The sequence below is a fragment of the Passer domesticus genome, chromosome 2, assembly GCF_036417665.1.
Source record: "Passer domesticus isolate bPasDom1 chromosome 2, bPasDom1.hap1, whole genome shotgun sequence".
In the NCBI taxonomy this organism is placed as follows: domain Eukaryota; kingdom Metazoa; phylum Chordata; class Aves; order Passeriformes; family Passeridae; genus Passer; species Passer domesticus.
Genome location: NC_087475.1, coordinates 44,413,333 through 44,436,095, shown reverse-complemented (window position 1 = coordinate 44,436,095; position 22,763 = coordinate 44,413,333). Strand labels below are relative to the sequence as shown.

General features: G+C 35.2%; 1 long non-coding RNA gene across 1 annotated transcript; it reads right to left on the bottom strand.

The window, feature by feature from the left end:
• Window positions 1-3,279: 3,279 nt before the first annotated feature.
• LOC135295352 (uncharacterized) lies at window positions 3,280-21,069 on the bottom strand. The gene is made up of 3 exons (XR_010357414.1): window positions 20,963-21,069; window positions 20,082-20,280; window positions 3,280-3,408 (listed from the first exon to the last, which is right to left on the bottom strand). It is a non-coding gene; the product is annotated as an uncharacterized LOC135295352 (long non-coding RNA).
• Window positions 21,070-22,763: the final 1,694 nt, after the last annotated feature.

The window sequence follows — 22,763 nt, the reverse complement described above, 5'->3', positions numbered from 1 at the left end:
TGCAATACACACCTTCCAGTAGATACAAAAGCTCTCCTTAAACTCCATCAATAGACTGAGACCTGAAAATAAAACGGATTAACAAAAGTTAGAACTATCTTCAAGCCACTAAAGCTAACTAGTCTTAAACTCTTCAAGTCTAATTATCTGTATGTCTTCTAGAGACCTCTTAAAACATAAGCAAATTAGCCTTTTTTCTTTAAATACAGACCTCATTTCCACCAGCTCCCTTTATTTATTCCTCTCTCTGCACCCACATTATAGCCTGCAACAGCATATTAATTAGAAGTTACCCAAAATGATGTTAGAATTAAGCACTCTTCCTATGAGAAAGAAATTTATTAATATACTTACATATTTTTATCTATTTATCATGCTGCATGAAATATTTTTCAGAAAAGAGGACCAGGCAGGTTTTATAAACCTCACACTATAGTACAATATGGATCCTCAAATTAGGCATGATAAATTTAAGTCAAACTTCACCAGCAGCTTCTTAATGTGAGAATTAGAAATTTGTTTACACCTGGTCTGTTCCATCTTTCTAAAAGTTCATTGGAAATTTTGTTGTTCAAAAATTCTAGCTATTACCCATAAGGGTTTGCAGCTGAAACCATGACTCAGTATCTGTTTTTATTTCTATTTTCTATCAGAGATTATTAATTTTGGGCATATGTTTTTATAGTCAAGTCTCATTTTTCATACCGTTAAAAATATTTAAATGTGCAACACTGTGTGTTTCTGAAAGTAATTCCAGCAGTTTCTGCATTGATTAAGGAAAAGGGGAAATTATTTTTCAAAAAGCATATATAATTTGACCCATTGCTTTTCATTTGTTTTCTCTCAGCAAGTGGTTTCAAATGTAAAGCAGCTCAAAGGAAACTCTGTAATAAGATAATAAATTCATTCAGGTATATTTAATTCTTTCTGATAAAATGGAGTAATTCAATAAAAAATATTCCTAGCCTAATTACAGAGTTTTCATGATTGACAAAAATCCATATGATCACTTTGAAATATAACACCTTTATTTGAGTAAATTAGAACAAAATCTAAAGCACTTAAATATATGCAAATCCAGAGTTAAAATGGATTAAGTACCACTTACAACTCCCATGAAAAATTACAATTTTACTATGCTGTAGGAAGATTTCACTTTGTATAGATCAACATTTGTATTTTTCATATTGTTGGAAAAGGAACTAGTTTCTCCTTTAACCATTGCTCTAATTTCTTTTGCTAATTGTGACTGACCATTTTCAATGTTGATTCAGTTCTTCAACACAAATCTTTTTCTATTTTCTTTTTTAAGAAGTAGGTTCTCCAAGTGTTGCCACTCTGTTAACACTACCAGAAGATTGCTTCATATGTTCCTTTTTTTGATAGAAAATGTCTTATCTTGTTGTTTTAATGTTGTCTTATATTTTCTTTAAATCTTTTTATTTTGCCTTTACAGAATCACACACCAATTTAGATTGCAAAAGAACCTTAATATCATCAAATCCAACAATTAACCCAGCACTGCCAAGTCCACCACTAAACCACACCCCTAGGTACCACATCTACAGTATCTTTCTAATGCCTTCAGGAATGGTGACTCAATGGCTTCCTTGTTCCAATGGTTGACAATTTTTCCAGTGAAAACTTATTTCCTGATATCTAATCTAAATCTTCTTGACACAACTTGAGCCCATATTCTCTTGTCTCTATAATCTGGGAGAAGGGTCTGACCCCCACCTTGCTACAGCCCCCTGTCTTGTAGAGCAATAAGGTCACCCATGAGCCTCCTTTTCTCCAGGCTAAACAACCCCAGCTCTCTCAGCCACTCCTCACAAAACTTGTGCTCTTATCGTTTTACCAACTTTGCTGCACTTCTTTATTCTATAGATATGTCTTGATGAGCAAAATGGTTGCAGGTATGTTTTAAAGGCAGCTGTTGGATGATACAATAAATAAAATTAATTATTTTGATAGTTGTTAAGATGAAGATTTGTTTCTTTGACACCTGAATTTGATTTCTTTCAGAGCTCACATGAGTCAGCAGGAATTACTAATATTACATCTGTAGTATCTGTATAATCTTTAACCTACTGGTAGTTTGCAGCAACATATGTAAATTGCATAGCACTCTGTGATATAGACATATACAGAAAATCTCAGGAAAGAAACTATAGCAACCAGTACTTGTGTGGAAATTAAGACATTATCACTTCACTCAGACTATCTGTCATGTCTTGATTCGAGCTCTTAATATGGGGATATGTTGAAAATCTTCCCAGACCAGAAAGCATTCCTGATGTGACATCTAGATTACTTTAGAAAGCATTGTGTTAATGGAGCCATCCTCTATTTATGTATTTATAAGACACTCAGATTCAATTCATTGCACTTCTTTAGAAGATTCAGACTTCTCTGGCATGAAAAATGTTTTAATCATCAAGCTGTAGGTGGGGTTAAATTTAAAATAATATTAGTTGTTTCCTGAGTACTCAGACTTACTATCTAAGGAGTTCCTTCAGGGACCTCAGTGTAGTTCTAAACTGATAAATGGAAAAGACCTAAGATCACAATGTCTTCTCAATTTCTGCACTTATTAATTGTTAGATCACTACCAGCAACTGGTTGTCTCTGGCACAAGCTTATAAGGAATGCTAGCCTTAAACAGTGTGGGTGTGAGGTAATCAATGTCATTTGGCTTCAGGTTCTTTTTTATTTGCTAGAACTAAGCCAGCTCAAGTACAAACAAATTATGCAATGCAGACATGCTGTTGCACAGAATATGAATGAAGATCTCCACAGTTAGGGAATACATTACTGCATATTACAATAGAAATAATATTCCCTTTCCACTTGGAGTTTTCATTTGCAAGAGGGCCCTTCACAAAATAAGTCTTATGCAATTTCTGGATTTTTAGAGGTAGAAAACATAAATCATAAACCAAAAAAAATTAGTTTCCTTGAATTACCTATTGCATTCACGACAGTAATCCTAGTTCTGAAAAAAAATTCATTGAAATAATTAAAAGGAGATTTAAATTGTCTGATATTTGATTATCTTATTTACAAACCATGAAAAACTGAGCTGTAGATCCACAAAAGAACACAGGAAATTTTGTGGATGCTGAGTTAAAAGATTACAGTACAAGGAAATAGCTGATTTTTAGGAGTCCTGCTATTTGACATTGCCCTAAATTACTTACCTAGTCTACTCTTGCTCTCATGCTGTGGGAGGATTAAGTGCCCAAGTCCAAGAGTCAAAATAAGCAGTTGAGTGTGAGTCACATACAATAGATGACAGGGTAAATCATAATCTCTTCTCTCTTCAAGGTTTAATTATGTAACTGTAGGAATGTACTTATCTTCAATCAGGATCCCCAAGAGAGTTTATGTAGTCCTTAGCTGCTTAGGCTTAATGGTAAAAATGAAAGGTCTCAGACTATACAGAAGCTGAATAAAAAAAGGTATTTGCCATTTAACATCTTGTCTTTATTTCATATGCAACTGCCTACAGGGACAATTAATCAGGATATAAGCGCCTTATTTCTTTGCAGACCAAGATCTTATTGTGTGATATCTAAAAAACAATGAAGAAAATAAAGTGTAGAAATGCACTATAAAATCTAACAGTCTTGAACATTACTGTTTTAATTGCATAATTATGCTTCATGAGATGGAACAGGGTCATTTCTCTGACACGCATTTCAACTCCACAAGACTGCAGTTCTTCAGATAAAATAAAAGCTGGTCAGTTTCCTCTTCTGATTCCATTAAATGTTTCTGATAAAAAGATATATGTCTATATATCTACGTGTCTATGTGTAATAAATATTAAAAAACCCCAAACATAAAAACTTTTGTTACCAGGATGAAAACTACTGTAAGATATGCAATAGAGCTACTTGCAAGATTCTGAGGTGAATAAGAGAGGAAAGCATGGATAACATACTTGACCTCACACCTTGCAAAACACAAAAAATCCCTTTCAGAATAAAGAAATTCAATTTTTTTTTCTAGCAAGAATATCTTTTCATAAACAGTCAGATACTAAGTTTTTTAAGTGATCAAGTAAACATATCCAAGATTCATTTTTTGCACCCTATGCACTTCATTTTAGTGTTGGAAAAAAGCACATTTTACAAATAAATGGTCCCTGAAAAACTTCAGTATTACATCCATAAGAATTATATGTTACAGCAAAAATTACTTTTGATAAACTTGTCAGTTTAAACTTGTCAGTGAAAATTAAAATGGTATTTTTAAAACCACTAATTTGTCCCTCTTCAGAATATAGGCATCTGCACTAATCAAATAAAGTGTAATACAATGTGATATAATGGCATCATTACCTCTCCTGTCTTTTTCTCTGCCTTTCATTTTTTTTTTAAACTGAAGATTTTAAAACACTTACAACCCATAGAAAACCCACAGAAATGTGAAAGTAATGTGTGCACACCTGTCTGCTCATGGGAAGCAATGAAGTAGTTGCTTATTTCATTTTGCTTGTGTGCATGGTCTTTCTTTTCCCTACTAAACTCTCCTTACCTCAACCCACAGATTTCCTAGTTTTCAGCCTTCCAATTCTCTCCCCTATTTCACGGGTGGAGAAGTGAGTGAGTGGTTCTATTGCACTTGGCTGATGGCTTGGGTTAAACCATGACACTCACTTTTTATGTATCATGTAGTATGGATGGAAAGTAGTATGGAAATGTATATCATGCAGTATGGAAACTTACAGAATCACAGAACAGGTCAGGTTGGGAGAGAGCACAGGGGGTCATATGATCCAACCTCTGCTCCATCAGGGTCATCCTAGATCACATTGCACAAGGTGCAATTACCCAGGGTGTTCTTGAATAACTCCAGTGAGCAGGAGTCCACAACATCTCTGGACAATCCATTCCAGTGCACGGCACAGTAAAGTTCTTCCTCATGTTCAGGTTCCTGTGAATCAGTTTCTGCCCACTGCCTCTTGTCCTATTACTTGGTACCATGGAGAAGAACCTGGAAACCTCTTATCACTCTCCCTTCAGATACTGATAGACATTGATGAGGTCCACTCTCAGTCATCTCTTTTTGAATCTGAGCAGGCTCAATTCCCACAGCCTTTCCTCATAAGAGAGATGTTCCAGCCCCTAATAATCATCATAGCCCTCCACCCAACCTGCTACAGGAGTTCCATGTGTCTCTTGTACTGAGGAGCCCAGAAATGGACACAGCACTCCAGATGTGGCCTCATCAGGGCTGAGCAGTATTGCAGGATCGCCACCCTCATCCTACTGACAATGGTCTTCCTAATGCACCCCAGGACATCACTGCCTTTCTTGGCCACAAGGGCACTGCTGCATCATGGACAACTTGTTGTCCACAAGCTCCCCTAGGTCCTTCTCTGCAGAGCTGCTGTCCAGCAGGTCAGCCCCCAGCCTGTGATGGTGCATGGGGTTATTCTTCCCCAGGTGTAGGACTCTTCATTTTTCTTTGTTGAATTTCTTTTGGTTCTCCTCTGCCCATCTCTGCTCTCAGTCAGGTCCCTCTGAAGGGCTGCACAGCCCTCTGGGGTATCGGCCACTCCTCACAGGTTTGTGTCACCAGTGAACTTGTGGAGGACACATCTATCCCTTCATCCAAGTAATTGATAGATAAATTAAACAGTACTGGATCTGGTATGAAACTCTGGGGGACACCATTAATGACAGGCCTTCAACTAAACCTCGTGTTACTGATTGCAGCCCTCTGGGATCTTCTGTTTAGCCAATTCTCTGCTACTCTCCGAGTAGTATCCTTAAAATAAAATTATCTCAAGATAGGCAGAAAAGAGATAGAGAAATGTAAGGACAGAAAATGTAGGGACATATAAAAAACATATACGTTTCTACCAGAAACTCACTTTCTTAGTAGAAATTTCTTTGTTCTCGTGTTTCATTAAGGTTGTTTTATAGCAGGGGAAATGAAGTCTTGGACTTTGTTAATAAGCCATAATGACAGAAACGGGAGGAAAGTGTTTTCTTGCTCCTTTTCCCATTAAAGTTAAGGATAAGGCTTGCAAACTTTTTCATTATAATGGATTTTCTTTCCCTGCAAACAAATGAAATATCTCATTTGCTCAGACAGATCAGTGATGATGTACATACAGCTCTACATATCTATTGTGTATGTTTGCAACTGAATATAGCAGCTAAAGCCAGTAAACCAGAACCAGAATGTTTTGTGGAATTGACTCAGGGAAAAAAGGTCAGCACAAAGGGACACCCCACACCATTGCCCCCATGTTTCATCCACCACTTGAAATTTTTGCCATATTTCTGATTTATGACTACATTCTCTACCCTTAAAAACTGGTTAAGCAGGAAATTGTTTTTTGGCTGGAATAATACAGGCACATTGTTCTTTCATAATGATCAGAGCCTTCATCTGCATGATCTGAGTCATATTATTTGGTTGGTATTATTTATACCAGAGATGTTAATGGTTTTAAGAGCTTTAGAAACAGGGGGGGGGGGGGGGGTGGTGGGCGGGACAATGGTCCACTCCTTCATATGGACATGGGTGATTTTATTAGGTTGTACCATAATGATATAATGCATTCAGGTTTTCTTTTGCATGATAGTAAAATTAGCATAAGGTTATTGCTTCAGCTTTAGTGAAGCTAGATTTGGATTTATCACTCCATGGTATTTTTGTCTCAGCTAATTTTATTTATGATATGAGTATCAGTCTTGCTGTTGCCATAGACATAAAGGATTAGAAGAAAAAAGGAGCAGCAAAGAACATACACATGCAGACTCATGTGCGGAGTTCCAGCAAGAGCTTATCTGTATTCAGTCATTTCAGCCAAACTGCTTGTCTGCCAGGCTCTGCTTCCAGTTTTGGTGTTACTAGCTCATAACACCACACTAAATATGTTAAAATACTGTTGTAAGATTACATATTTGATTTGTCATTCAGTCATGTGAGTTGTGGTGTTGAAGTGCATATTTTGCCTCTGGATACTTTTGTTGCATCAATACGTGCAAAGTTGTTTCATTACCCATTTTAGACCCTAATATTTGAAAGGATCTCTACTTATGTAGATAATAGCATATATTCTAGTCAGCATTGTTTAAATTAGGTGCAGAAACGTTGAAGGATAAAAGTTTTAAAAAGCTTAGAAAGAAGATCCTTGGATCATGTTAACCGCCCATTTATAGTCTATATCTAAGATTGTGTTATTTGTGAAAATAAATTAATGACAGTGAAAGGAAAATGAAACAGACATTAAAACACAAAAAATAACAAATAAAGTTCAAATCTAAACAGATTTTTACAGGTTTGTTTTGGATTGGTTTTTTTTTTTGATTCAGAAAATTCATTTGGACTACAATATGAAATAACCAGGTTCTTTATGTAATATCATTTTAAAGTTTACAGTATTCAAACAAAAGGAATCTAACATGATGACATTTCGAAACCCAACAGTTTTTTTCAGGATTAAAATATGAAAAATTTTGAAATAAAACTCCTCAAATCCTTGTGTAAAATCTTTTACATACATCGCTTACGAAGTTAGGTGTTATACCATTTCTGAGGTTATTGGGAAAGCTATTTGTCAGTAAATTGTTTTGAATGCCTCCCTTTTAAATCCCACATTCTCAAATCCATGTAGGACATTAATGTCTGCAAACAGTGTCAACGATGAAATCTGGTGCAGAAAGTGGAAGTTTCTATATACTATAATTTAAAGTAATTTTTTTTTTATGCCACAAAACACATTTCTTACTCATCCCAGAGTTTGCTATATCCATTGTAAACAGATGTAACTAAGGTTTCCTGCTTCTTCTCAGGTACATATCTGGGCTTTTATAAATAGAAAATATTTTTGGCAGCATATTTTTGGAAACTCATCAACATAGATTATGTAGCAGAGTATTCGAGGGAAGGTTCTCATCCAGGCATGGGAAACAGCACACAATGATTACATGGGTGATTATGATTAGATGTTTGCTATTGCTGATACAGTATCTAAATGTTGCTAATGCAGTGTCTAAATAATAACTCTGTCATCTGTTACATCAGATTATGGTATCACCAACTCTTCATCCCTCCTGTTGTGTCCCAAGCTTCAGTGAGATCCCCCTTGTTTTCTGAACTTATCAAAGAATGAGGTGCATCTAGGTCCACTGAGTCTCAGATTTGGTCAATGACTCTTAGGGTTAATGAGTTATATTATAGGCAGGTTCAGCTAGAAACAATTTCACTGTTTTTGATCTTGCAGAATGCACAATTACAAAGCAGCAAAACGCCTGTGCAGATATTTTAGGATTTTATCTCTGTATTTGACCAGATCTTAATGCTTTTTTTCAGTCATTCAAAAGCAAGTGTTCCCTGTCTTTGGGCTGGACCTGTCCTGCAGGCATCCTTCTGGGAGTGGGTATCCAGCCTCAGTAGTCCAGTTTGCCCAGTTAGCCCAATCTCTATAAGTATTTTGTACACTTTTGCAGGCTGAAGTGCACCAAAGTCACATCTCAGCCCTCCCAATCACTGGAATACATCAATTATGGCAGGATTCACACAGTTTCTCCTGAAATACCTATCTGTTTTTCTTGTTTTAGGTGATTGCCCATTAGAGATAGTAGAAATGGACAGGGGTGTGTGGAGGGGGTGGGGTGGGAGTTGTATGTAAAGGACAGACTTGAAGACTGAAGTCTCTTTTCCCGCCAACACATACTACTACTCTAATGACATTGGTTAGGAATTCATAATGTATTTTTGCTATTTCATCTGAAATAGTGGTACTGTATGTGTTCTTAATAGCATGTATATCAGTCCAAAAATGTTTCCATAGCAACAGAATTAGGAGCAGTCCTCAAGTTGTCAAAAATCAGTCAACCAACTAAAATTTGCTGAGGTAATGTTAATTCAACAGTACCTAAATAGCTAAGTTCCTAATACCTAATTATGTTAATAAATATTTTTTAAAAATAAAATAAAAACAAACAAAAATCCTTCTAAGATCCTTAAATGTTTTACAACCGCTTTTTTAAGAGTTATACTGAAAATCCTTTATCACGTTTTAGATATCTAAAAATACTTACTACAAAAGTATTTTTAAGGTGGATTTCAATGGTGATTAAATGTCCCATGACTTAAGAATTTATTATACAGGAACTAGTATATTCATTGTGTTCTTTTGAATTTTTTTTTTTGTATTTTTTGTCATTCCCAATAAGAAATCTGCTTGTGCAGGAAAATGTGATAGCAGATTCTTCTGTTCGTCTTCTCAAAATAACTGTTTTCTTTGTAATAGCAGCATAGTTCCTCCATGGCTCATGAGCTCAAAATCTACTTTATATTAAACAAAATCAAGTGCAGAAGTACACACCATCTCTTCTTAAGCTCAATATGTCATCTCTATTTTTCAAAAGCACTACTTGACTCAGAGAGATGAGCAATTAGTTTCTCCCTCCTGATTTACCTTAAGTGACCAGAAGCTGGAAGTACTATAAAGACCTTAATTCATTCTTATGTTCCTTGAGCCTGAAGGCAGCCTGGTTTTGATCCTCTCTGGCTTTGCATCAGGAAACATAGGGGACATTCCCAAGAAAAACGTGGATGTTCTTCATTTGCCTATTGTCACGCCTCACAGACACATAGACACAGGTATGGGCTGTGATCGAGATCAGTTCTCAACACCAGGATAATCATGTCCTGTGTTGTGCACAGGGCATACCCTCTTCCCCAGTGTCGTGGTCTGCTCATCCTTCAAGAGATAAAAATGTTAGACACTGGATGGGAATAATTTGTAAGGTCAGTAAAGATGTTGCAGTGTCTGTTATAGTATCTGATTTTCAGTCAGTTCACTTACATAAGCAAGGTTGATAAGGAGCATGTTTCCTGCATATGAGAATTATTAAAACTTATAATCATTTATTTTACCCTTATGTTTTACAATTGTTCACTTAGACCACAGCAGTTACAATTGCACTGGATATTCACCTGGCAAGTAGGCATCTAGCCTTTTTTATTCTAGACAATTAGTTGTGTTCTCTTCTGTAAAGATTAACAGAGAGCAAGATCTATGAACCAAACTCACAGTTTAACAAATATGGATAACAGTATTAAATAAGTTCTATTTTTGATCATCATTGTAATAGATAGAATAGATAGATCAAAGAGTTAAACACATTGTTTTCAAGAGTCATCCTTATCAAACATTAACAAGTAATTGTCTAAACAGGCACACTCAGATTAATTTTTAATATCATCTTTGAAGAAAGCTAAAACAGTAGCTATCCTCTTTTCAGTGTCATCTGAAAATCAGTTAATCTAATTTAAATAGTACAGAGAAAACAGAAATCAAAGGGCACTTATTTTGTCTGGGGATCAACTGATGTGTTTTAAAATTTTGTGAGGATGATGCCATGAGAAGAAAAGACAACAAAAGTTAATCCAAACCTAGAAATGACACTGTAATTGATCAATTAACATTCCTAGTCACAGAAACATGTCAATATGTCTACAGAAAAAAAGAAAACCAATTAAAAGAAAACTCCAGCTGATGCTTATAAAAAATATATATTTAAATGAGGTTTCTGTTTGCTTATTTAGTTTTCTTGAATTAGCACGACTAATGGTGGGATAGAGGTAATAATTCTGGTCATATTTTAAAGCCCCAGGCAGTTTAACTTTAAATGTCTGCTTTATTCTTTGTGCACACTTGCAGAGCTGTTTGGCATCATAATCAAATGGAATCAAGTTCTCTGGAGGCATATACAACTATAGCTATTACTCTACTTAAGTCCAGTGAGTTTTTGTTTGAGTTTGAAGAATTTCTTGTATTTTCTTACTTTGTTAATGCAAATATTTAAGATAGAAGGATAACCAAACTAGAATAAAACTGAGCTGTTTGGATTTTTTTTTTTTGTGATTAATTTTCTGTTTACTTTGGAGGTCTTTCTGGATTAACAAACATAAAAATCCTTATTTAAACATGTAAATTGGAACAACATCTTCATTTTTCAATCCTATTGTGTTAGTCCAGATCTTGTGACTGAAGAATAGAATATATGCTCAATTTTTGAAAGTATGTTGTAAAAACAAGAATAATGATACTTTGCCACAAAATCTGAAGGATTTTGGAAGACTGTACTTAAAATATACTTTTATGGTGGGAGGATGCAGCCACTTCTCCAAGGCAATGAGTGATGCTGCAAGGGGAAATATCCATAAGCTGCATCAGGGTAGGTTCATGTTAAATATTGGGAAAACTTTCTTCACTGAAAGAGAGGCTTCCCAGGGAAGTGGTAGAGTTACCATTCCTGGAAGTGCTATAAAAAGTGAGTGGATGTGGCACTTCACAATATGGTTTAGTGGGCATGCTGGCAAGTCAGAGGCTGGATTTGATGGTCTTGGAGGTCTTTTCCAACTTTAATGATTCTATAATTCTACTGAATGCTGTATCTGCAGTTGTGAATGGAAAAATGCCCATACACTGTTATTAGCAACAAATTTGCTCAGCCTGGACATAGTTAAGTATAAGTCCTAGGGTGAGGTTATGATGCTTGCATCCCCAATCGTGTGTTCTGTTAGTGCTGGATATTATGTACAGTGCCTTCAAGACTGGCTCTGAAGAGCAAGGTTTGTTTTGGTTTGTTATCAACCTGCTCCCCCACAGCTGGCGGGACAGAGGGATGGGGCAGCACATAGTGCGGCTTTTGCTTTTTGCTTTTTGGTGCTTGCTTTGCTCTTGCTTCGCTCCTGCTTTGCTCTCGCTCTGCTTTTGCTTTTTTTTTGCTTCTGTTAGTTAGTTTAGCTAAGCGGTCCAGATTTTCTTCCCTGGACTGTTTTTTCTCTTCCCTTTTTGGAATCATTCAAACCTGCTCCGGACTGGGACCTGGAAAACACTGATGGTTTGCACCTTGTGGCTGCAGCAGCTATCCCCAGCGCCGGAGGGAGAGACAACAGAGCGATCAGTCCCAGGAAAGACTTTCTGAATTTGTCATCCTTTTCAGATCAGTGAAAGTGTTGTCATCTGGTATTGTTAATCTTGTGTGCTGGGGGTGTTTTGCTTGTTAAATCAACAGGTTCTTTCCACTTCTCTCTGAGGAATCTTTCCTGAACCGGTGGGGGAGAAGGGGCTCTGTGGGTTTGCTTTCTGGTGGGGGGCCCGTTTGGAGGTTTTCTCCCAGATTTGCCCTAATCCAGGACAGTATGTGCTACTTAAGTATTTCTAGAATACAACAGCAAGAAACATAATCATTATTGAGTATGTTTAGGACCTTGAAGTCAGGATATTAAAGTCCAAAGTATTTCTGGCTCTGAGAAACGTAGCAATGCATAAGTTTGAGGCACTTGGTCTAGACGTTGTTAGTACATTATGTTGTTGATAAAGTTCACTATAAACAGGTTGAATTATAACATCTTATATACCAAAATACTCCCAGGACAAAAAAAGCATGGGGAGTTTTTTGTTGTTTTGGTTTTTTTTGTTTTTTTTTTTTTTACTTGCAATGGAAGCTTGTGTAATCAAAACTTACAAAACTATGAATTCTCTGGAATACAGGCAATAAGACTGCATTGCTGGAGGACTGCTGCAGGCGTACTTTCTGAAATATGAAGGACAGACTCATCTTGCCACCTGCCTTACAGCCTTTTATGGTACATCCAAAAATCTGTTGTTAAATTTCAAGCAAAAATGTATGCAGATTACTTGCACAACTGTCTTAAAATACAATGCAATATTAACAATTTTTTATTGTTAATATTGCATTGTATTTTAAGACAGTTGTGCAAGTAATTGCTAAAAGCAATTCCCTGGCACAGAGTCTGAGTTGCTTTTCTTTTTATACTATTTTCTGTTGCAGTTTTGAATGACTCAATAGAAAAAAGTAAAACTGATTGTTAAATAATTTACAGGAGACTGTATAATCTTTACAAAACATTTTTACCACATGTAACTTGAATGCTGAGGCACATTATTTGTCCAAATGCAGCCTGTCACAATATATCCCTCATGTGTACCTGATAATTAAACTTGTTTGTAAGCTGGGAGTCTAAATGACCTTATAGAAAGGAAAAATGGTAACTTTATTGTTGGGGTTTGTTTTCCATTTGAATAGTCACTGTCATCTAGTTTTATATCATGGATGGTCATATCCCAGTGTGGCAAAAAACAGGCCACCAGGGGCTTTCCTCATTGATGACCAAAATATTTTCATATATCTCTCAGCTCATCTAGGGATAGAGATCTTTAGGTAGACACCTTGAAAGTATTAAGGAAGACAGAACTATTTTTGCTATGGGTATTTGCACAGGTAAATAATATTACTCTTTTTACTTATATCTGACAGACTCTCTTTTTCAATTTCAGAGAGTTCAGGGTCACAAAATATTTATTTGTATCATAAGAATTGTTTAATAGCCTATATTCATGCTTAGTAATCTTCCTGTTATTTATTTAAGCTGAACATGGATGTTGTCAAGTCTATTGAAATGTTTCTCCTTGAGACAGATTAAAAATAAATTGAAAAAACTATTACATGGGTTTTCTCCTCATTTCCTATTTATTTCTCAATACCAGAATAGTTAAATATTAAATCTCATGCATGTATTCCTTCACCTCCATCTCTCATCACATTATTAAAGCAGAAATTAAATACTTATTTAGAGGCTTAATTTAAATGGCTGTCCTTTTACTCATTCTAATTGAGTTCCCAGATGCCAAATGTAATTAATAATCAAAGTCTGTACTTTGACAGGGTGCTGTACAATACGCTTCATTTTATTTTCATATAAAATTATTTTCTATTTTAAATCACTAATCTCATATTCAGTACATTTATTTTCATGCAAGAGACAGCAATTTCAGTTTGTTCAGGGATCTGCATGGCAGCATCTAACGGGAGAAAGCAAAGACACCCAGGAGAACTGGTTGCTCTTCAAGGAAACCCTTCTCAATTTTAAGGAAAGAAAACCCAAAGTTCCACTCTGTTGAAGGGGGAAGTCAAGGGAACATCTCACTGGGACAACATGAACAGGCAGAGAATGTACAGGTATGTTCAGAATGTCTGAGCTTTCTAGCAGAGAAAATCTGCTCAATTTATAGTACAGATGTGGTTTATTGTTCTATTTACAGTCATTGTTCAGAATCAATGCAGCATAAACCAAGAAATTCTGAGTTCACATCTGTAGGTACACCTGTGCACAGTTTAACCACCCTTTCCAACCAGCCAGGTAACCACTGTCACATTGTCCCACACCTGGGAATGCAGGCTCCCCTGTATGCACACCCTTCCTCTTGCCACTGTGGGTGTGCCTGCTCAAAGTATAATTCTCAATTCCCTACCATGGTAGGGCATCATCAGGTAAGGAATCATCTTAGTAGGTCTGCCCACACAACAGCAAGTAGCTGTCCCAGGCTGTGTCCTCTGCAGCCCAAGGTGGAGCTCCCTGTGTGCAGACCCCCTGTGATGGCTGCTTCTACCACCATCTCTAGGAGATTTGCTGTCACAAATACTCATGCTTATTTTGTTTTCTTTTCCTGTTGACTGGTTTTTTTTTTTAGTTGTCCCAACAATCTCTTGGTCATTCCCTAATCACTGCCTGGTAGTGGACCTGATAAATAATATTGGTTTTTTCTAGGAGCCACTGTTTCCAGCATTTAACTCACATAACTGTTCACACCTTTGTTCCTATAACATGTGCTGTTTGCTGGGCCATTTCTTTATAATTTTCAGAGAAAGGCAAACTTTTAAACCTGTCTTCAGTAAGGCAAGTTGGAGGATTTAAACAACTACAGGCTAGAGTGCTCCACCTCAGTCCCAAGAAGAACACGAAGTAATTTCTCCTGAAAATCACTTCCATTCATGAAGGGCAAGAAGATGGTTAGGAACATCTAGAATGGATGGATACTTTTTTTTTAGTAATGTTAAAATATTTATCTCAACAAGCATAGAGCCATAATTGTTACTAATAAAAAGTGACAAAAATATTTTATGCTGCCAAATGGATTTGTTTAAGGCAGCTTTCAAACTGTGTCTTGAGTGTCTGGCTCTACAGATAAATGCGATTTGCTGAAATTAATAGCAAAAGTTTAATTGAAGGCCTGTGCCCACAGATGTGATATTTCTCAATTTATAACAGACTAACATAAAAGAATGATTTTCAGGCAAGTTGGTCATACCTCACTTAGGACTTGGGCATATTCAGTTTATCTACTCATCTATTTTCCAGGAAGAAGGAATTAATACTAATCTGACCAGATATATAACAATTAAACCATGATCATATAACCACGTAAACGTGAATAAATTTTCTGAGAGACTTTGCCTGATTGAAGTCACAGAAGCTACATTGTATTGTTTTGTTATTTTCTGATTTGTGTAAGAAGTAAAATTTCTTTATTGAATCATCTGCATAATTGAAGGATCTGTCATCAGACATAAACTTTTGGGTATCCCTATTTCTTTCCTCCATGCATTATGATTTTTTTGCAAGGTAGGGTGATGATTGTAATATTGAATCTGACATTTTATTATTAACTAGAACAAGAGAATTTGAAATACAGAATAAGTGAAAATTTAAATTACATTTGTCTGATTCTCCAGATGAGTGTCACCTTGTTCAGTAATACTTTTGGCCCTTTCATGATAATTTATAAGCAGACAGCAGGCAGAATTTCTGTGCTGTCCCAAGCAGACTGGTCTTATAAGCATATGAGTAATTTGAAGACAATTGAATATTGTTGTAGGTGTCTTTGAACACAGTGTAGTATATATGCCACATCACTGATTAGCTTCAGAAACACTGACATGTATCATTAAAGTTAAGGCTGACTTCTATCTGTCATTGGATGGATTTATTTTTATGTTTTTGTAGCAAGGTGTAATGCTAGATGATCGGTATTAAAATGCATTTTATACTTACACCTTTCAAAATACAGTACAAAATCATCTTCTTCATGTTCACTACATTTTGCTTGCTGTTTCATGATAAATTTTAATGTGACTCAGGAAGCCCTGTTTTATGAAAAAATATCTGCACCATTGATGTCAATGGGAGCAGTCAATAAAATTGGACTAGACTTCCTAGAAATCTGAGCATCAGCTTTTTAGTTCTGTAACTCTGCAACACTTCTTCTGAGGTGTCTGTTTTTAAAAATTCTGGGTTTGTTTTTTTTTTGACAACTATGAAGACTGACTACACATTTACATATCATCTGTAATTACAATATATATTCTAGCCTGGCTTAATCTAATGTAGTAATTCCACAGTAAGTTAGTGCCAGAGGGCTTATTTACCATGCAGTGCAACACTACTTTAACAAAAGCTAAGCTAGCTGTGAATAACATCTTCTACCAGGCAGCAAGAAGTCTTCTTGCTTGCTTCTACAAGGTAAAGTCAAAAACAATGTTAGTTGTGCATGTGGAAACCATATACTCTGTCAACACATCATTGTGCCCAGAGTGATGAGCCTTGACTTCTCAGTTTAGATCTTGATTCATTATATTTGTATGGCTTATACTGTGTATGTAATGACAGTAAGAAAACTGAGGAACAAGTAAATCTTGTAGCACAGCATTTCTGAGGTTACCAATCTGTGTCTCTCCAATCACAAAAGATGATTAATGCATGGAATACAGGTATTGAACTAAACAGGACTCTTAAAACAGAGCTATTATAGTGGAAACTAAATAGGAGAGGGCATAGAACCACTCCAGATATGCCTGTGGGACAGCTTTGGCACCATCAGAGTAGACCAATATCTAGCCTGTCAGTATTTTAGTCTTCATTTGATTTTGAACTTTTATTATGGTGTTTAAGTCTTTTAGGGGATAACAAAAAGAATGAGGCAGTTATGGAAAGAATGTATTTTTGTATTCCCTTCTTAATTTAAAAGAGCTCTAATTTCACTGTATTTTAAATGAAGGCTCCAACAGCATGACCAGTATCACTGTTTGCACCTTGAAGCTGAGCCAAACAATAACAAAACTAACACATGGCATGTTCTCATTGACAACAATCAGGGTCAGGCCTTGGAAATCAGTTTATAAAGCAACTTTTTTTTTCTTTGTAATATATATTTCATTATATGTATCCACTTTCACTGTTGGGGATTTCTTTTTCAGTAAAAACTTTGTGCAGAAAAAAATGCACATTTTGGCGAACTCCCCAAAGATTTGCTTTTTATATAAAATATACTGTCTTTTCATTTTATTGAAATTATATTAAATATATGTACATGAAAAGGAACTCACTTGTTCTCTGATTTAGACAAGTTGCTTCTAACATCACAACTTTTCATGTTTCTCAAGCAGTATATTGTCTTTAGGTTTCCTCCAAGACTTATTAGCTTGCAACTTCTATTAAATTTAATTTTATTGTAGTTATTTCCAATGCTAATTGCTCTTCCTCTTCTGCTTATTTATATGTCAGATCCATAATCCTTTCAAAAGTTGTCCAAATATCATTAATGTGAAGTTGATGCAATGTGCAACAAAGGAAAACTTCAAGTTCTCTCATCCACAACAGAAGGACATAAAATTTTCACAGAAAAAAAATCTGTCTTTTTTATCTAAAGCACCTGTTGTAATTATTAATTTACTGCACTTCAATACTTATCTTCTGATTGAAGGGTTGTGAACAGTTGAAATTGTGTTTTGGTTGTAAAGATATGTCATGTACAGGACAACATGAGATGGCATCAAAAAGAGACCTCCAGCATTTTAATTTACTCCATACAAACAGGACATTGTAGAGAAACTTCTGGCTTCAGTGAAGCACTGTGTGGCTGTGACAGAGCTTGAACATTCAGAACATTTTTGAATCCATGATGAAAAAGTCAGCCTACCGTAACTATCAGAGAACTCCACAATGCAAGTGAGACAGTTGACTTACAGAGCATTTATCACGTGCAACATTGCAGATCCAGAGCTAAACTCTAATTCTCCAATTTGAAATGTTTAATCCTGTATGAGGACCAATTGCCCCAGCACGAAAAACAGTGAGAAGCCAACTGTGCAACTCAATATGATCTTCATATATGGCTACTCATGTGGAATAATCTCAATTTTTAGGATATTAAAAGTGTGAACATATGGTTACTTATGTAGATACTAGCTGTACAGTGCAACAGTATTGCAAACTTTAGATACTGAGAAGTTTTTTTTGCTGTCTTGAACAGAACAGTAATTTTTTTTTTTAGTTGTGAAGGGGTATAGTTTTTATTTTTCTGTGCTTTATAATTAAGTATAAGCCTCAAAGCATCAAGAAGTATATACTAAATTCTGATATGCTTTGAAATTAATAGTACAGTAATGTGTTAAAATAGTCTCTTTTACTGACTTTAATTAAGTCATTCATTGCAGTTCTTTTTCATTTTAAACCACACTGCTTTAATTAAATTATATGTTGTTTCCCCTTTTCCAACTTTGATTACAGCAATAGAATCAAAAATGTGTGCTGTGTTTCTATTTTGAAGCACATGAAGTTCAAATGTGGCATAAAATTTTCATCTAAGTGATCAATGGTATTTGCTGTTCAAATAATCAGTTTAAACAATTAATTTGTTATCAAGTGCACTACACAGTATTAGTCTAAATGTGCATTTCCCAGCTCACTAAGTGAGCTAGATGAGAAGCAGACATTCTTCTTTTCCTCCAGTATGCACTACTGGCTACAAGCTGTAAAACTGGGTGATAAAGTGGCAAACCTTCAGGATTGCACTGGAGAGCACACAGGCATGACAGCACTGTTGCTACTTCTCCTGTCCGCTGTCCATAACATATCAAAAGTAAAAAACATAGGGGAGATAGTTTTGCAGTTCCAGAAAGATATAAGAAAGTGACCTGTACTTGCTGAGAGAAGCTTGAAAAAAAAATTTTTTGACTTGTCACTGTAATTCAAGACTTTGTTAAGTTAATATAAATTTTCACTGCAAGTTAGGATCCCAAAAACTTTGTATTTATGGTTTCACTTACTGCTAAGCTCTTAAAGGGATGCAGAAAATAATTACGTGAACAAATATTTTTACTAGAAAGCTTCCTCTGTATCTTAAGTGCCTTTAGAATTTAATGAACTGTAACCACCTATTACATGTTTGTCAGATGAAATCATTAATTACAAAATGTAATCTCTTTAATTAGTATCAATTTGTAACATAGGAAATTTCCTAGCTTCAAAATATTTTTATTCAAGAAGACAATTCAAGTAAAATTAAATGGGTCTTACCATAAATAAGAGTTTAAATGTTTTAAATAATTGCATATATTTCTATTAGTTTCCTATAGAACACATATTTTAGCTACCACATTTTCCAGCGATCGGTACTAATAACCATATGTTGGTGTCCTAATCAAAACTGTAACTTACTAAAAATAACTCTTTTGGTAACTGATACGGGTTTTTTAATTAAAAAAAAAAAGATAATTTGAGCTCATTGGTTGTATAAATTTTAGTGTATTTTTGAAAAAATACTTATGTTAAAATTTAAAGGACTTGAATTATTCTGGTTTTTAACCATTTTCCATTAATGTTGGCACATGTTTACCTTTCAGGATGTAACCATTTATGTCTTCCTGTGCTAATTTTTAGTAATGAGAACAATGGGGAAGACAACAGAGTGGGGAAAAAACCAAAACCTTTTTCATTTTTTTTTCTCATTGAAATAAAGTGCAACTAACCAGTTGCACTTGAAAAATTGAGATAAAATGAGGCATTTTACAGAGTGGAGGTTGTTCTTTTTTCTTATTCAGAAAGAGGGTTACTAAAAGGTGAATTATGGTCTTGGGTGATCTCTGATCTTCAAGGGAAGACACCATCTATGCTTCAGAAATTTAAAGATTGTAACTTGATAACCACTAACCAAAAGTGAGATACAGAGTTATAAGATGTATGGTATTGTAATTGCTAAGTTTCACCCCCCAGGTGTAAATGTTTAGGAGAAAATTTTACTTATATTTTCCTTAAAAAATAAATTACATGGAAAACGTGATCTAAAGTAACCAGGCATAATTCACAAAAAAGATGTGTGGCATATACAAAAAGCATTATAAATTCAATTACTGCATTCCATTTTTATGTTATGGTTACAAGAGAATTTAGAGAGTTACCTAAAATTATTTTTGCACTCACAAGAGCTGCACAGCTGAACTTCTTGTTTCTCATATCCATGGGGAAGTCTTTGGCAGCAGGAGTAGTGAGTGTTCCACAACATGAAACAGAGATACTTGACTGGGTCAACAAAGAAAACGTGCTTCCATTGGAAAGGTTCTGTATCCAGGCTAATTAACCCTGTTCTTCTACAATTACCTGTACAGGATAATTAGAGCTTCTGAGTTAGCTCATTTATTGCTAGCCTAGATATCTGTGCTCCGCATGATTCATAGTTCAGAGACAAAACGTTTATTAGCATAACTAGGCTTTAAAATGTATGGTGATTTAGCTAATTAAAGGACTTCCAATATCTGTATCTTTGAAAGTCAGCTCTTAAATCAAAAAGAAGATGATATACCATGTCTAGGAAATATTTTAATGAGTTTTTTATAGATCTCACAATAGAATGTTTTAACATATAACTAGTTGAATATACTTAGACTATTTCAAAATGTCTGAAACTCCTAAGGTTTCTATAAAGTGTTCAACACATTTAATTGGAAGCTATAAATGTATTATAATTGCTATACTTAAGCTTCAGGGAAATTTTGAACAGTCATTAAAGAAGCACTGTCATAGGTTGGGTAAGCATTCAAGACCAAACAACAGCTCAAAAATAGTTACATTCAGCCTGTGTATTTTGAATGCTATACTTTAGTTTTGAGAAAAGGTTATAAAGAAGCTTCCAGGCACCCAGAAATCCGGGGAAAAAACCTGTCTTGATAAGTAGTGAAAGGATGACAGCAGTTGTTTTGTTTTCTTTGATCTGTGTAGTCATGAAACGAATATGTTTTTCACTTACAAAATATTCTGTGAAGAAAGTTATTAAATAACTCACTGAATTGAACAAGAAATGCTCTCTCCTCTCCTTTGTTCTCCTTCCTCACCACAGTGGGTTCATCACAGACTATCTTTTCCTCTTCTATAAGCAGTTGAAATCTGACAGGCAAACAGAAAAAAGAACAAAGGAAATTATAATGATCATAAAGAAAAACAACCTCCTAGACCCGACAAGTAGAAAAACAGCACTTAGTGGAAAAAACAAACAACCCAAACAATTACTCTGACCGACAAAAGCAGGCAACCTTGAGGACTCTAAACAGGCTAAAATGTCATAAGTCAGAGTGCATACTCAGATGCTTTGGAATAATGTAATTCACATCTAGTTCACAGCTGTGAGCACAAGAATACAGCTGTAATGTCTCCTAGTGAGCCACTGTCCAAAAGCTCACTAAAAGAAGAATGACAAAATTGAGTATCTCACAGTAGTTCCCTAAAAGTTCACATGCTTCACAAGATACCATTCTTTACTGTTTCTTATGGTTCGTGGTCATCTTAACTCTCTTAACCTCATTCCAGAAATGCAAAAAAATGTCACCAGTTTAGTCTCCAAGTGCTCCTTAATGTTCATGCTTTTCTTTCTAAAAATGGAAGGTAAAAAACCAAAATCTTTCCTGATGGGCTGAAAAGGCTACATTGACTACATTGATATAATTCTTCTCTTTTGATTTTCATCCTCTTTATTCAGATCCCTGAACACAAAATCCGACTTTTTTATTTTTTATTTTTTATTTTTTATTTTTTTAATTTAAAAAAAGAGTAAACAATGGGGAAGAAAACAGTATAGTTGGTTATAGACTAAAAGAGATGTGAAGAACAGGTGTGATTCTCTATGTTAAAGGGAAAGAAGCATCTTGGAGCCAAAGGAAAAATAAAAGACACTGGAGTAAACAGAATTTTTCCCTTTGGAACTTTGGTAGCAGTTACATCAAAGTGGTAACTGCTGCATTTGCATGTTGTTAAAATTCTTTGCCTAAATTGTATGTCAACATGCACTTCTAAGTTTTAATCATAAAAAATGTGAATGCGTCTTTGTAAGTAAGATACATTCTAAATTTATGCATACAGAACAATAATATTCAAATGAAATTTTAAAGGGATTTTAGCTTTCTACATAAATCCATATTAAATTATAAATAGGCTTAGTCTACTCAGCAAGTATATTTTTCTCTTTAACCTGCACTGGGAAACCCACAGTTTTTGCATCTTCAAAGAATGTTATAATCTTACTTTGGTTTCCAATAGACTTACCGACTAACTTTAAATGCAGAGGTGATGATTATAGAAACAAACTTTGCATCCAGAAAACATTTGGGCCAAATGAAGAGTGTATAGTGATGCTTGAGATTTAGAATAGACAATGCAAATTGCCTAAGTTTTTATGTATGTAAACCAGTTTCTATTCTGTGCTGTTTACTTCAAGAAATAACAGAAAAACCTAGTGATTGATGTGATTGTGGACTGCATATATTTCACCTTTATTTCTCAATTGACTCTGATTCTGCTCCCCAGAATGAATGACCATGTCATCTAGAGCCATCTAGATTATTGAGGAATTAAGCAATTTACACCATCGGGTGTGATGCACCTCAACTCCATTCTTTTTGCTCACTTCATATTCATTCCTTCCCTTAGAAGATTAATTACTTTTGTAGTTTCTCTCTTTCCCCTCAACATCCTCTACATGAAACTGGTACTAATGACCTTTTACATCACAGTCAATCTACATGACATTTGCTGTCCTGGAAGAATTGATCTGAACCTAGATAGGTAAAAACCTGGGAAGGTAAAAACCTGGA